A 14927-nucleotide genomic window follows, 5' to 3' on the forward strand; every position below is an offset into this window, starting at 1 on the left:
AGAGCCAGAGCAGAAGAAGCCTGCATGGGGAGGTCCACGCTGTGACAGGACCAGGTTCTGTGGTGAGCGCACCAGCCCGTCTGCACTGGAGAGAGCATCTGCCTGGGAGGCGGCTGCAGCCCCGGACCCGCGCCCTGCTCATTAGGAAACAGGAAGTCCTCGTTTCACCCTCTCCTGTCCCACACAGCACATCCCAAGACGCCTCAGCACATGTCCAAACCACAAGCTCCAGTGACAGAAAAAAGTCTCTCTTCATGTTGGATCATGAGGTTTCAAGGAAATTTAAAAAATCTACTTCCTGTAGTTTTACATAAATACAAGCCAACAAATGCCTCTTCCTGGCTCCTTCTCCAGGAAGAGTGAGAAGCAGCAGGATTTGTGAGGCATCCCCGCTCCCAGGAGGGGCTCCTCCTGCCTGCAGCTGAAGAGGAGCACAGGCTGAGCTCAGGACCAGTCCACTGTGGATGCCCACCAGCGCAGCTAAGCACCTGAAGAGCTGCCTGGTCTCACGCCCAGTGAAATCTATCAACCTGCAACGAGGACCTAAAACACCGCCTGCAACAACGGCACAAGAGAGAAGCGACAGCTTCACCTATGGCTCCAGGGTCCAACTGCCAAGGTCAAGTCCAGCAAGGGCCAGCAGGCTCTGCCGGAGGCTCAGAGCAGGCAGCTCCCTCCCCCTCCCCCCGGAGCAGGCAGCCCCTCGGAGCAGGCAGGGTGGCATGGGGGAGGCAGGGGCGCTGGGGACAGTGCTGGCTCAGAGAAAAGGCGTCTCTGTGCCTCACCCACTCGGGAGCACCCTCTCCCTCCACAAGGGCCGGACCAGGACTGCTCCTGATGAAAGGTGGGCGCGTCCCGACAAGACAACGCAACGTGCAGAGGAAGCAGGCTCCGCTCCTCACGTTCTCCGGGGCCTCTCACCCGAGAGGCTTTCTGTCAGGACAGGGACGTAAAGCAATCTCAGGACAATCATGTTCACAAAAATCCCCTCTTCCTAAGATGTCGTAATCAGTTTGGCAAAACAAACCTCTGGATTCTGTCGGAGCCTAAATCCCGTGGATCTGATTTCTAAGAATGACAAGACTCAGGCCTTTGCCTCGCTGTACTCAAGTCCCTCAGATGCACCGCTTTAACACGCAGGCTGCCGAAAACGTGTAAGGAAAAGAAACCTTCCCCATATCCTCGGAGGGAAGTCGGCATTCTCCCTCTCTGCTTCCCGCATCGAGGAGGCGAGGCCGTGGAACAGACCTACCAGGCAGCCTGTAGGTCTGTGCGGGACAGGCCACCTTGCAGACTGCGTTCTGCTCCAGCTCCCTTCCCGCGTTCCTTCCACCGAGTTCCTTCCCAACCTCCCTCCCCACCACCTCCTCACTCTCCTCACACCACCACCGGCCCTTTTCTTCGCCAGCAAAGCTGCTGCAAGCATTTGAAGTCCCAGGCCCTTAACAAGAGCTGACCCCAACAGGGGCAGGGCCACAGAAATGGTAGGGTTGATCTGTTTGCTCTGAAGCCACGAGAATTTGCAGAGGGACTGGATAAGGAGGGTGAGAGGCAACAGGACTCCTGTTCACAACTGGTCTCAAATTACAGTCTATCAGCTCAAAGACTTAATAGGAAAATGGGAAGTACTGGGCAACATGAAAAGATGCTTAACTTGTCTCATGATGAGAAATGCAAATTAAAACTACAACAACAGCCCTAACGGGTTTGGCTTAGTGGATGGAGCATCGGCCTGTGGACTGGGGGGTCCCAGGTTCGATTCCGGTCAAGAGCATGTACCTTGGTTGCAGGCATGTCCCCAGTGGGGGGTGTGCAGGAGGCAGCTGAATCGATGTTTCGCTCTCATCGATGTTTCTAGCTCTCTATCCCTCTCCCTTCCTCTCTGTAAAAAATCAATAAAATATATTTAAAAATGAATAAATAAAACTACAACAACATACATCATCATCAACAAAAAAAGGTGTTTTAAAAGTCAAATAGTACCTGTGTTGCCAAGTGTGGAAAGCAGGCATGCCTACACACTGCTGGTGGGAAACCAAACTGGTGAGTCACCATAAAATGGCAGCTTCTCTCAGAATTACCAATGCGCACACACATAGAGCAATTCTTCTTTTAGGATTCTGTCCTCACACATATGGCAGCAAAGGGCTGGCATCACCTCACTGGCCAGGGGCTTGGGGACAGACTGAGTTAATACAGGTGCGCTGATGGAGAGGAATGCCAGGCAGTCATGAGGAGAGGGGTGCGTCCTGGGGCCCAGCGCAGCGCCGTGAGGGAGGGACCGGCAGGGGGAGCGCCACTACGACCGCTGGCCTGTGCGTGTCTATCAAGGCCCAACGGCGGTCCCTCTGAAACATGGAGGGAGCAGGCGCCCTTTCCAGCCATTACACATGAACCACGCACAGGTATTGCCTCAACACAAACTCCTTTTTAAAATAAATGCATTTGAAAGTTTAGGAAGTAAAATAAAACTGAAAAGCACAACCAACTGTAATGATTTTCCAACTCTGGAAAACCGGTAAAGAAATTAAGTAGGTCATGACCTACATTTAAAAATAAAATAGAAAATGCCAGAGTACATCTGACATCATAAGAATTAAGTCTTTGGCCGAAGCCGGTTTGGCTCAGTGGATAGAGCATCAGCCTGCGGACTGAAGGGTCCCAGGTTCGATTCCGGTCAAGGGCATGTACCTGGGTTGCGGGCATGTCCCCAGTAGGAGATGTGCAGGAGGCAGCTGATCGATGTTTCTCTCTCATCGATGTTTCTAACTCTCTATCTCTCTCCCTTCCTCTCTGTGAAAAATCAATAAAATATATTTAAAAAAAAAAAAAAGAATTAAGTCTTTGGAGGGAATATTTCTTTCAGCTCTATGTGTGAGTGAACTGAGTTTCGATGTAAAAGCTACTTTTCTTATGAAAGGTCATGATCAAAATAATTGGAAAGTCTGTATTTCTACAAAGAAAATGCAACATATCAAAATACGCAAAGGAATGTGGCTGAATGAAGAGAGCCTCCCACCATCAGCATGGAGGATGGAGGTCGGAGGTCGGAGGTCGGAGGCGAGGGCGAGGGCTGCCAGGACAGGCCCCCCTCTGCGGAGAGCGTCTGCCCAGGTCAGCTTCCTATTGCTGTGGAACCAAGTACCACAGACTCAGAGGAGCAAAACTACACAGATGTAGGTCTGTGCGTGGGATGGGTCCGCTGCTCGGGCCTCCCCTCTGAAGCTGTGGGGAAGGACACAGCTCCACATTCATGCAGGGGCTTGGCAGAATGCAACTCCTTGCCGCGTTACAGCTGAGGAGCAGTCTCCTTGGGGCTGTCAGCCGGCCGCCCTCATTCCCCATCAGTCAACCCCTCGCCATCTTCAAGCCCACTCCTGCCTGCAATCTCTGACGTCCTCGGGAACCAGCCAGAGAATGGAGCTCATGGGATTCCATTCAATCAACAGAAGGTGGTCATGGAGTGACACCTCCGCACGGGGCAGGTGCTGGGCCAGCGGCAGGACGTCTCTGGGGACCATTTTAGAAGTTTTGTTTATCAGACCACCTTACCTTCCTTCCTACTCAGGAGGTTGCTAACTGCCACTGCCCTCCCACTCCCAAACCAAGAGGTAATGCCCTGCCCTCACTGCCGCTCAGCGGCCTGGCTTCATACAATAAAGTCTCACTTGGTGTTTAGACGCTGCAAGGTATGGACTGAGGCTGCCTTTCAGGAAACTTTCTGTTTAGCAGAGTTGCTCTGTGAAAACAAAGCTCTGTTATGAGAGACTCTGATTTCTATAAATAAACACCCAATTGTATTCAACTTCAAATGAGCTACAATTAAAGGAGGAGAGGCCAGTTCTGTGGCTGCTCTAATGAACGGCTGTGCCAAGAACGAGCTTTCACAATGGCAGCTAATTAGAACTAGCCACTTACAAAGTAAATACAGAGCGTAAGCAACTAGGATTCCTGGGGGAGTGCAATAAAAACTAGTGAATTCCCATTGTAAGTGATGCTTAGCTTTGCCTAGCAAGTGGCACTAACATTGAAATCTTTTCTTTGGTGGCCTTTAGAGTTAGAATAGTAGGACATATATATATCACAGCACTGCTGATGCAAGGCCACAGCTGGAGGAGGGAATGTATACATCACAGCACTGCTGGAGGAGGGCATGTATATATCACAGCACTCCCCAGGCAAGGCCGCAGGTGGAGGAGGGGATGTATATATCACAGCACTCCCCAGGCAAGGCCACAGCTGGAGGAGGGCATATATCCTCGGATGAGAATGAAATTTTTAAAAAAAGGCTAATAGGAATTTCAGAGACAAAACTAGCAAAATTAACTATAACTACAATAAATAGTCAGGAGACACACAAAACAAAAAATATATTAAAATGATCTCAAACACATAAAGGATGGAGGGGGTAGTAAAAATGTAGTGCTTTTAAAATGCACTTGAACTTACATGCCTACCAGTTTAAAAAAGACTGTGCTATAAATAGAGATGGATATATCATTGTACCCATAAACCAAACACCTACAAAAATACACAAAATATTGTGTAAAGAGAAAGGAACCCAACCAAAACACTACAGAAAATCAACAAATCCAAAGGAAAGGAAAGATATCAAGAGGAGACAGGCAGAGAACAACAACAAAAACAGTTAACAAAAGGTTAATAAGCGCATACCTATCAATAATAACTTGAAATGTAAATGGGCTAACTGTTCCAATCAAAAGGCAGAATAGATGAAGAAAACGGCCTTCTATATGCTGCCTACAAGAGACTCCCCTCAGACGGAAAGATACACATAGACTGAAAGTGAAGGGTAGAAGAAGCTACCCCATGCAAGCAGACGTGAAAGGAAAGCTGGGGAAGCAATACTCCTATCAGACAATGTGAAACAAAGAATTAAAACAAAGAATGCAAAGAGAGACAAAGAAGGACATGGTGTAAGAATAACAGTGTTAAGCAACAAAGCATATATATCACAACTGCAAATATCTATGGACCCAACATAGAGAAACCCAAGGATATAAAGAAACAGGAATGGACAGAAAGGCAGTGTGGACAGAAAGGGGCCACCTGCTAAACCTGACTGGCTCAGGGGAGGCCTGCAAGCTCGGAGCCAAAGTAACTACGCAGGATGGTCTGATACTAAAACTTCCAACTAAAAGCAAGTCATGGAGGGTAGCCATGTGCTAGGCCAATCTCTTCCCAGACAAAGGTCAACCTTTACCTCAACTGAGCCTGTCTACTGTCTTTTGCATCTACTGGTAACAGACCTTTGGAATGTCACAGTAACCCCCTTCTCCCGACTCCTCAGGGCACAAACCCCCATCAGAGCACGAGACCCCAGCCCCTCATCGTTCCCTTGTTCTCCTGCGCACCATCCCTCTGTGCTGTAAATGTGAACTGTTAACTATCCGATGTAAAAGACGTATATGTCTGTTTTTTTAATCCAATCCCAGAGATTTCCCCACTTTACTTTCTCCCACCTCCTAGTCTATCACCAATGAATTTCATATAACCCCCTATGTCTTCTCTTTGAATCTGGAGGTATAAAATATCTCCTTTTTTGGCACATGTACTCAATCCATTGAGCTTTTGCTTCCCAGCAATTGTTGTCAGTTTGGCTCAAGAAGCCTAACCAGGACCAACTGCAGCCCAGGACCTGTGCTTGGTACCAGCAGGGGCCCACTGTGTCCCACCCCAGCTCCTTGCTCTGTATCAGGTGGACTTGGGTGAGTTTTTCTTGGAATTCTGGATCTCCTATTTTAAGGTAAGAGGCCCTGCCTTTATTTGAGCTGTTTTGGAAAAATCCTCAAGGTGGAGCTAAATGTTAAGGGTTGAGAGAATCCAGGCTAAAGGTAAGAGTTGAGAACTCAGGACAGGAGAAAAAAATGGGTGGCTGGTTTTTAACTTTTGCATTTGAATCGGAATTGCTTTCTGAGAGTCTGAACAAAACCTTTTGCTGGATAAGTGAGAACCTGAACTCTGTCAACTCTAAAGATAAGGGTCACTTCCTCCTCCAGCTTGAATCTGGGATTCTTAGGTGACTAAGAATCTTTGCAGAGGTGTCAGAGGGTATCCCTCCCAACATAGGGAAGCCACACTGGGAATTCGAACTCAACTGTAATTAAATGATTGACTCATTCAGGGACGAGCACATAAAGGTTGGTTATGGTTACCCAGAGCTCCAAGTCCTCATGGCTGTATCAGACAGCCAGGGAGAGAAACCAAGACACATAGCAAGGTTGAGACAACTCGGGAGGTGACAGCTCCTTAGAGCTCAACTCATAAGCAGCACACTTCAACCCCATACACAATATCTCTAGAAATATTGCTCAGACTCTGCAGATGCCAAAATAAAATTAAAATTAATATGGGAAATTGTGCCTCCAAGACTGGAAGATCCAGCCCCCAATAATACTCCTGGATATACAATAAATAGGAAGCCTTTACTTATGAGTACTTACAGAAATGGGAAGATTTAACTAGAAATGCTATCAACTTAAGATGGCCAAAATGGAAATCTTTTTTGTGTGTGGAAAGTATCGCATATGTACCCTCTTCCCCCCCATTGACCCCCTCCAGCCTGTCTCCACCCCAGGTCTTCGCCACCCTATTACCTCTGTCCATGGGTTATGCATATATGCATACAAATTCTAATTTAACTGTTAGTACATGTGATCTTGGCTATTCTGACCTATTCCAATTAAGATACCTACTGGTTTCTGGGAACAAAAAGCAACAGAATTACTAAATATGGTTCCTGGAAAACACCTATTGAGGATGTTTTTATTGTAGAAAGCCAGGTCACCTTAAGAAGGGTTACAGAAAACTGATATGAAATTTAGAAAGAGAAAAGAGACAGAAGCAAGCACATGGTTGCTCTGAGAACTATCAGAGGCTCAAATAAACTCATGAAAATTATTACAGGTTTGGATGTTTCTTATGTCAACAGCAGAAATGAACAATAACATAAAAATAGTTGGGGACTTGAATACTCCATTTACCTCAATGACTAGATCATTCAGACAGATAATTAATATGGAAATAATGGCCTTAAATGCCACATTACTCCATATGGACTTAATAGACACTTTAAGAACATTTCATCTCCAAACTGCAGATTATACATTCTTCAAGTGCATGCCCATGAAACATTTTCAGGATAGACCACATATTAGGCCAAAAAACAAGCCTCAATAAATCAAGAAGATTAAAATTATATCAAGCATATTTTCTGATCACAATGGTATGAAACTAGAAATCAACTATGGGAAGAAATTTAGAAAAACACAAATATATGGAGACTAAACAATATACTACTAAATAACCAATGGATCAAAGAGGAAATCAAAGCTACCTTGAGACAAATAAAAATAAACTACTTTGTAAAATTTATGGGATGCAGCAAAGCCATTTTTAAGAAGTAAGTTCATACCTCTGCAGGCCTACCTCAAGAAGTAGGAAAAATTCCAATTAGACAATCTAAATTTACACATACAGGAACTAGAGAAGGAAAAAATGTTCTGCACAAAAGAGGAAGCCATCAACAGAAGAAGCCATAAACAAAATGGAAAGACAACTACTGAATGGGAGAATATATTTGGAAATAATATATCAGATAAGGGGTTGATATCCAAAATACATAAGAAACTCATAGAATTCAATTACAAAAACACACAAAACAAACAAAAACCATCCAATCAAAACATGGCAGAACCCTGGCAGGTGTGGCTTAGTTGATTGAGCATCCTCCTGATTCTCGGTCAGGGCATATGCCCAGGTTGCAGGCTTGATCCCCAATAGGGAGAGTGCAGAATGCAGCTGAGTGCAGTTCTGCTCTTACATCTGTATATATTGTACAACTGAAACTACGATTAGAATGTATACTCAGTATACTTAAATGAAAAAAATAGTGTCCCCCCAAAATGTATACACATTTTGAATGATTATAAAGTCAGTGTTTATTAACATTCTGTTCATTTTCAAAATTTAAAAGAATCTACAGAAATGAGTAATTTTTTTGTCAATGTCTGTTTTCAAACTGATGACCGTTCTGGTCCAGGCACTGCTGATAACGCAAAGCAATGGAATCACAAACATCAAGAATCATTTTGTTTATGCTGTTGCAAATGGTAAGAATTCCTTCTCTTTTACAGCAGCACAGTATTCCATTGTGTAGATGTACCACAGTTTTCTAAACCATTCATCTGCTGATGGGCACTTAGGCTGTTTCCAAATCTTCGCTATGGTAAATTGTGCTATGAACATAGGGATGCATATATCCTTTCTGATTGGTGTTTCTGGTTTCTTGGGATATATTCCTAGAAGTGGGATCACTGGGTCAAATGGGAGTTCTATTTTTAACTTTTTGAGGAAACTCCATTCCGTCTTCCATAGTGGCTGCACCAGTCTGCATTCCCACCAACAGTGCACGAGTGTTCCCTTTTCTCCGCATCCTCTCCAGCACTTGTCGTTTGTTGATTTGTTGATGATAGCCATGCTGACAGGTGTGAGATGATACCTCATTGTTGTTTTGATTTGCATCTCTCGGATGATTAGTGACTTTGAGCATGTTTTCATATGTCTCTTGGCTTTCTGAATGTCCTCTTTTGAAAAGTGTCTATTTAGATCCGTTGCCCATTTTTTGATCAGATTGTTTATCTTCTTTTTGTTAAGTTGTATGAGTTCCCTATAAATGTTGGAGATTAAACCCTTATTGGTGATAACATTGGCAAATATGTTCTCCCATGCAGTGGGCTTTCTTATTGTTTTGTTGATGGTTTCTTTTCCTGTGCAGAAGCTTTTTATTTTGATGTAGTCCCATTTGTTTATTTTCTCTTTAGTTTCCAATGCCCTAGGAGCTGTATCGGTGAAAAATTGCTTCGGCATATGTCTGAGATTTTGTTGCCTTTGGATTCCTCTAGTATTTTTATGGTTTCCAATCTTACATTTAAGTCCTTTATCCATTTTGAGTTTATTTTTGTGTATGGTGTAAGTTGGTGGTCTAGTTTCATTTTTTTGCATGTATCCGTCCAATTTTCCCAACACCATTTATTGAAGAGACTGTCTTGACTCCATTGTGTGTTCTTGCCTCCTCTGTCAAATATTAATTGAGCATATTGGTTCGGGTCGATTTCTGGGTTCTCTATTCTATTTCATTGATCTATATGTCTGTTCTTGTGCCAGTACCAGGCAGTTTTGAGAACAGTGGCTTTGTAATACAGCTTGATATCTGGTATTGAGATTCCACCTACTTTGTTCTTCTTTCTCAGGATCGCTGCAGCTATTCGGGGTCTTTTTTTATTCCAGATGAATTTTTGGAGAGTTCGTTCTAGGTCTGTGAAATATGCCATTGGTATTTTAATGGGAAGTGCATTGAATTTATAGATAGCTTTGGGTAGTATGGACATTTTAATGATGTTGATTCTACCAATCCATGAACATGGTATGTTCTTCCATCTGTTTATGTCTTCCTCTATCTCTTTTTTCAACATCCTGTAGTTTTCTGAGTAAAGGTCTTTTATCTCTCTAGTTAAGTTTATTCTTAGGTATCTTAATTTTTTTGGTGTGATGGTAAATGGGATTGCTTTTTTAGTCTCTCTTTCCCATTATGCTAAGTGAAATAAGCCAGTCAATGAAAGAAAAATACCACATGATCTCACTCATTTATGGATAATAAAACTGATGAACAAAAATAGATACAGAGGCAGAGCAGCATCGAACAGACTATCAAACTACAGCGAGAAGGCCGGGGAGGGTTGGCGGGGTAGGATAAGAGATCAACCGAAGGACTTGTATGCATGCATATAAGCATAACCAATGGACACAAGACACTGGGGGGTAGAGGAGGCCGGGAGAAGGTCAAAGAGAAAAAAAAAAGGAGACATATGTAATACTCTTTGTAATACTTTAAACAATAAAACAAAGTTTTAAAAAAAGAATCATTTTGTTCAGTATTTGTGTGCCCTCAATTCATCAACTGTTGCTAGTTTTGTACTGTAAACTTTATCTTTCATGTATCCTCATAAAAAATGTCTAGTGACATTTTAGGATAAATTTTATTTGTTCAAAGCTTAGTCTGGCTTTACCCATTATTTCAAGTCAGTTAAACCTGACAAGGAGTGAAAATTAAGTTAGTTATCAGCTGTTCAAGTGTGTACACACCTTTTTGGGACACCCTAAGTATATAAAATGGGTTTCTTGTAGACAAAATAAAAACTTTAATAATAATAAAAAAGAGTTTAGGGGACCAGATCATCTTAGATTTGGCACATCACTCTAAATGCAATAAGAAGCCACTGAAGGCTTAAAAAGAGAAGCATTACAGTCCTATTTACCTGGTTGCTAGGTGGACGACTTGGGAGGTGGGAAGCTACTGCAGTAGTTGAGGAGGCTTGGACCCAGAAGGTGATAATGCCAATGAAGAGGAACAGGGGGCTGGGCATAGAGCCTTCCACAACCCCATGTGAACATGCACTCAACAAGCATGTGCCGAGAACCTCCAGGGCTAGACTCTATCCTTGACTCTAAAGATTTAGGAGTAAACAACACAAGTCCATGCACATGGACCTTACGTGTGTGTGTGGGGGGGGGGAGTGCAACAGAAAAAAATAAAATATGAAATGTTGATGAGGGGGACCACTCAGGTGGTTAGGATGGGCAACCAGGAAGAGGTGACAAATTTCAAGAAACCTTGCACTTGTAACAGAGGCTCAGTACACGACATCCACTAACATCATTATCATTAGTACAAAACAAAGTACTGTGTGATTTTGTTTTGGGTGAAGACTCTGCCATCAAAATGGCTTAAATGCCCCAATATTCTTCCTTTATTACTCTCTCAGAGGACCACCACAACCTGGATACCATTTTTTTTATTTACTAGAGGCCCGATGCATGAAAATTCTTGCCCTCAGCCCGGCCTGCACCCTCTCACAATCCGGGATCCCTCAGGTAAGGTCCCTAGGCCAGGGCCTATCGGGGCTTTCCTTCCCCCAGCTGCAGGCAGCTGGCCCCACCCCCACCACTGCCACTGCTTGCCATCTGTACCCTCTCCCCCCTGCCCCCCACCACTGGTGGCCTCCCTCTACAGGCAACAGGTGTGGGGGGCAATGGCTTGTCTGGGCCTCCCTCTGCGGGGCGATCATTGGCCGCCACACACCTGCCACGGAGTCGCTGCCTCCGGTGACCCTGGGCCTCCCACTTTCTTTGCTGGGGAGTGGGGCCAGCCCTGAGAGGGGCCGTCTGCATACCTGAACTCCCCTAACCACTCACCTGGCTACCTGATCACCCCTAACCACTTGCCTGCCTACCTAATCACCCCTAACTGCTTGCTGGGGGGGCGGGGCCAGCCCTGCAAGGTGCCATTTGCCTACCTGATCGCCCCTAACCGCTCACCTGCCTACCTGATCACCCCTAACCATCTGCCTGCCTGCCTGATAGCCCCTAACCACTTGCTTGGGGACGAGTCCAGCCCGGCAAGGGGCTGTGGTGGTTCTGGTCTCTGGTCATTCAGGTCATTACGCTTATGGTGACTGGCCTTTTATTATACAGGATTTTTAATGAATTTATTAGAGTGACATTAGTTAATAAAATTATATAGGTTTCAAGTATAAAATTCTATAATACATCTGTATACTGTATTATGTGTTTACCCCTCCAAGTCAAGTCTTCATCACCATTTATCTCCCCCATACTCTCTTCTAAATCCCACTACCCCTTTCCCTCTGGTAATCACCTTACTATTATTGTCTGTGTCTATGAGTTTGGTTGTGTGTGTGTTTTTTGCTTAATTCCTTTACCCTTTTCACCCAACCCCACAAACCCCTCAGCTGTCAGCTGCTCTCTGTATCTATGAATCTACTTCTATTTTGTTTGTTAGTTTATTTTGTTCATTAGATTCTATATATAAGTGAAATCATATGGTATTTGTCTTCCTCTGACTGGCTTATTTCACTGAGTATAATACCTTCTAGGTCCATCCATCGGAAAAGGTAAGCTCTCCTATTTTTATGGCTGAGTAGTATTCTATTGTGTAAACACACTACAGCTTTTTTATTCACTCCTCTACTGTTGGACACTTGGGCTGCTTCCAAATCTTGGCTATTTTAAATAATGTTGCAATGAATATAGGGGTGCATGTATTCTTTCAAATTAGTGTTTTGGGTCTCTTTGGATATATTTCTCGAAGTGGAATCACTGGGTCATAAGGCAGTTCCATTTTTAAAAAATATATTTTTACTGATTTCAGAGAGGAAGGGAAAGGGAGAGAGAGACAGAAACATCAATGATAACAGAAAATCATTGATTGAGCTCGAAACCCAGGTATGTGCCCCAATCAGGAATCAAACCATGACCTCCTGGTTCATAGGTCAACACTCAAACACTAAGCTACACAGCCAGGGCAAGGCAGTTACATTTTTAATTTTTTTAGAAAATTCCATAAGATTTCCCATAGTGGCTGCATCAATCTTCATTTTCATTAACAGTGCATGAAGGTTCACTTTTCTCCACATCTTTGCAACATTGTTTGTTGATTTCTTGATGACAGCTTTCTGACAAGGTGATATCTATTGTAGTTATAATTTACATTTCTCTGATGTCAGACAATCTGAATAAACCAATTACAACTAATGAAATTGAAGTAATAATCACAAAACTCCCAACAAACAAAAGTCCTCAATTGGATAGCTTTACAGGTCAATTTTACCAAACATTCAAAGAACTAACACCTATCATCCTCGAACTAGTCCAAAAAATTCAAGAGGAGGAAAGACTCCCAAGTTCACTTTACAAGGCCAGCATTATCCTAATTCTAAAACTAGATAAAGACACTATTAAGAAAGAAAATTAGCCAGAACCGGTTTGGCTCAGTGGATAGAGCGTCAGCCTGCGGACTGAAGGGTCCCAGGTTCGATTCCGGTTAAGGGCATGTACCTTGGTTGTGGGCACATCCCCAGTGGGGAGTGTGCAGGAGGCAGCTGATCGGTGTTTCTCTCTCATCGATGTTTCTAACTTTCTATCCCTCTCCCTTCCTCTCTGTAGAAAATCAATAAAAACATATTTAAAAAAAAAAAAGAAAGAAAATTAGAGGCCAATATCCCTGATGAATATAGATGCTAAAATCCTCAACAAAATATTAGCAAACCGAATCCAGCAATATACTGAAAAGATCATACACCATGATCAAGGATGCAAGATTGGTACAATATCCGCAAATCAATAAATGTGATATATCCCAAACAAAATGAATGATAAAAATCACATGATCATATCAATAGAGGCAGAAAAGGCATCAGATAAAACCCAGCACCCATTTACAATAGAAACTCTCAGTACAGTGGGGATAGAGGGAATATACCTCACAGATATGGGAAACCCACAGGCAACATCATATTCAATGAGCAAAAACTAAAAGCATTTCCCTTACGATCTGGAACAAGACAGAGATGCCCTCTTCCACCACTGTTATTCAACACAGTTTAGAAGTCTACTAGAAGTCCTAGCCACAGTAATCAGACAAGAAGAACGAAAAGGCATCCAAATTCAAAGTAAGAAGTAAAACGTAATTATTTGCAGATGACATGATACTGTATATAGAGAACCCTAATGACTCTGCACAAAAATACTAGAACTGATAAATGAATTCACTAAAATAGCAGGTACAAAATAAATATCTAGAAATGCCAACAAACAGATATTTTTATAAATCAACAGTTAACAAACAGAAAGCAAAACTAAAAAAAAAAATCCCATTTACTACTGCATCAAAAAATGGGAATAAATTTAACCAAGAATGTAAAAGTTCTGTACTCAGAAAATTGTAAGACACTGAAGAAAGAAATTGAAGAAGATACAAATAAGTGGAAGCATACACTGTATTCATGGATAGGAAGAATTAACATTAAAATGTCCATACTACCCAAAGAAGTTTATAGATTCAACACAAGCCCTCCCTATCAAGATACCAATGGCACATTTCACAGAACTGTGAAGGATAAAATAATCATCAGTAATAAAATAATAGCTACCATTAAGAACGATCTTTACTCAATCAACCTAAGATCACCAGGGGTCAACAACGTTTAACAAGAGTCAGTTCACTGACTCACTGCAAGGAGAGAGCTGCCCCACGGCTCCTGGCAAACATTATCCCTAAGACTCACAGCAACCCTGAAGGTTGTATTATTGCCCTAATTTTACTCATCAGGAAACTAAAGCTCCAAGAAGGGTTCTTCCTCAAAGTCTCAGGGCTAGTAAATCCCTGCCCATCTAACCCCCAAGCCCTCACAGTGCAACACAGAATCCCTCTACCCCAGGCCCGTGCAAGCCCATAAAATGTCCCTAAGAAACTGTAAGCCAGTGGCTCGCAAACTTTTCTTCTGGCCAGTGAGAAGTGAGCAGCCAGGCAGCCGGGCGGGGCCTCTGAGAAAGCTTTGCCTTCCTCCTGAAAAGGGTCACTCTCGCTGCTACACCCTCCATCCTTCATCACTCATTCCTGCCAGGGCCACAGCCATGGTGCCTGGAGGCCCAGCTCCCACTTGAGACCATGAGGCGCTAGCATGAGGCGCTAATGCGCTAAGGAAGGTGGCACAGAGAGAACAGAAAGTGCCTGGGTCCGGGCACCTCTGTTAGCAACATCTACCTCCAGACATCTTGTCATGGAGCCACATAAATATCATTATTTAAGTCACCAGAGTTGGCTTTTTGTGACTATCAGTCAAATGCACTCCTAATTGAGGAGACAGATTCTCTGGTGACTCCCTGAGATTTCTTTCACCTGAAAGTAAGTAATTTCTACTAGAAGAAACAGGGTTTTCTCCAATTAGTCACTGCCCCCACCACACGCTCAGAATTTCCCTCACTAGAAAAACATAACTGCCACACACCTCATTGTGTGGTCCCAGGACAGATGAAAGAACTGTATC

The 14927-nt window shown here is 43.5% G+C and overlaps 1 protein-coding gene across 5 annotated transcripts in view; it reads right to left on the reverse strand.

Moving 5' to 3' along the window:
- Positions 1 to 14927, reverse strand: part of MARCH8 (membrane associated ring-CH-type finger 8) — a 116569-nt gene that overhangs the window by 9735 nt on the left and 91907 nt on the right. The window lies entirely within an intron of this gene.

The sequence above is a fragment of the Myotis lucifugus genome, unplaced genomic scaffold, assembly GCF_000147115.1.
Source record: "Myotis lucifugus unplaced genomic scaffold, Myoluc2.0 scaffold_206, whole genome shotgun sequence".
NCBI lineage: Eukaryota > Metazoa > Chordata > Mammalia > Chiroptera > Vespertilionidae > Myotis > Myotis lucifugus.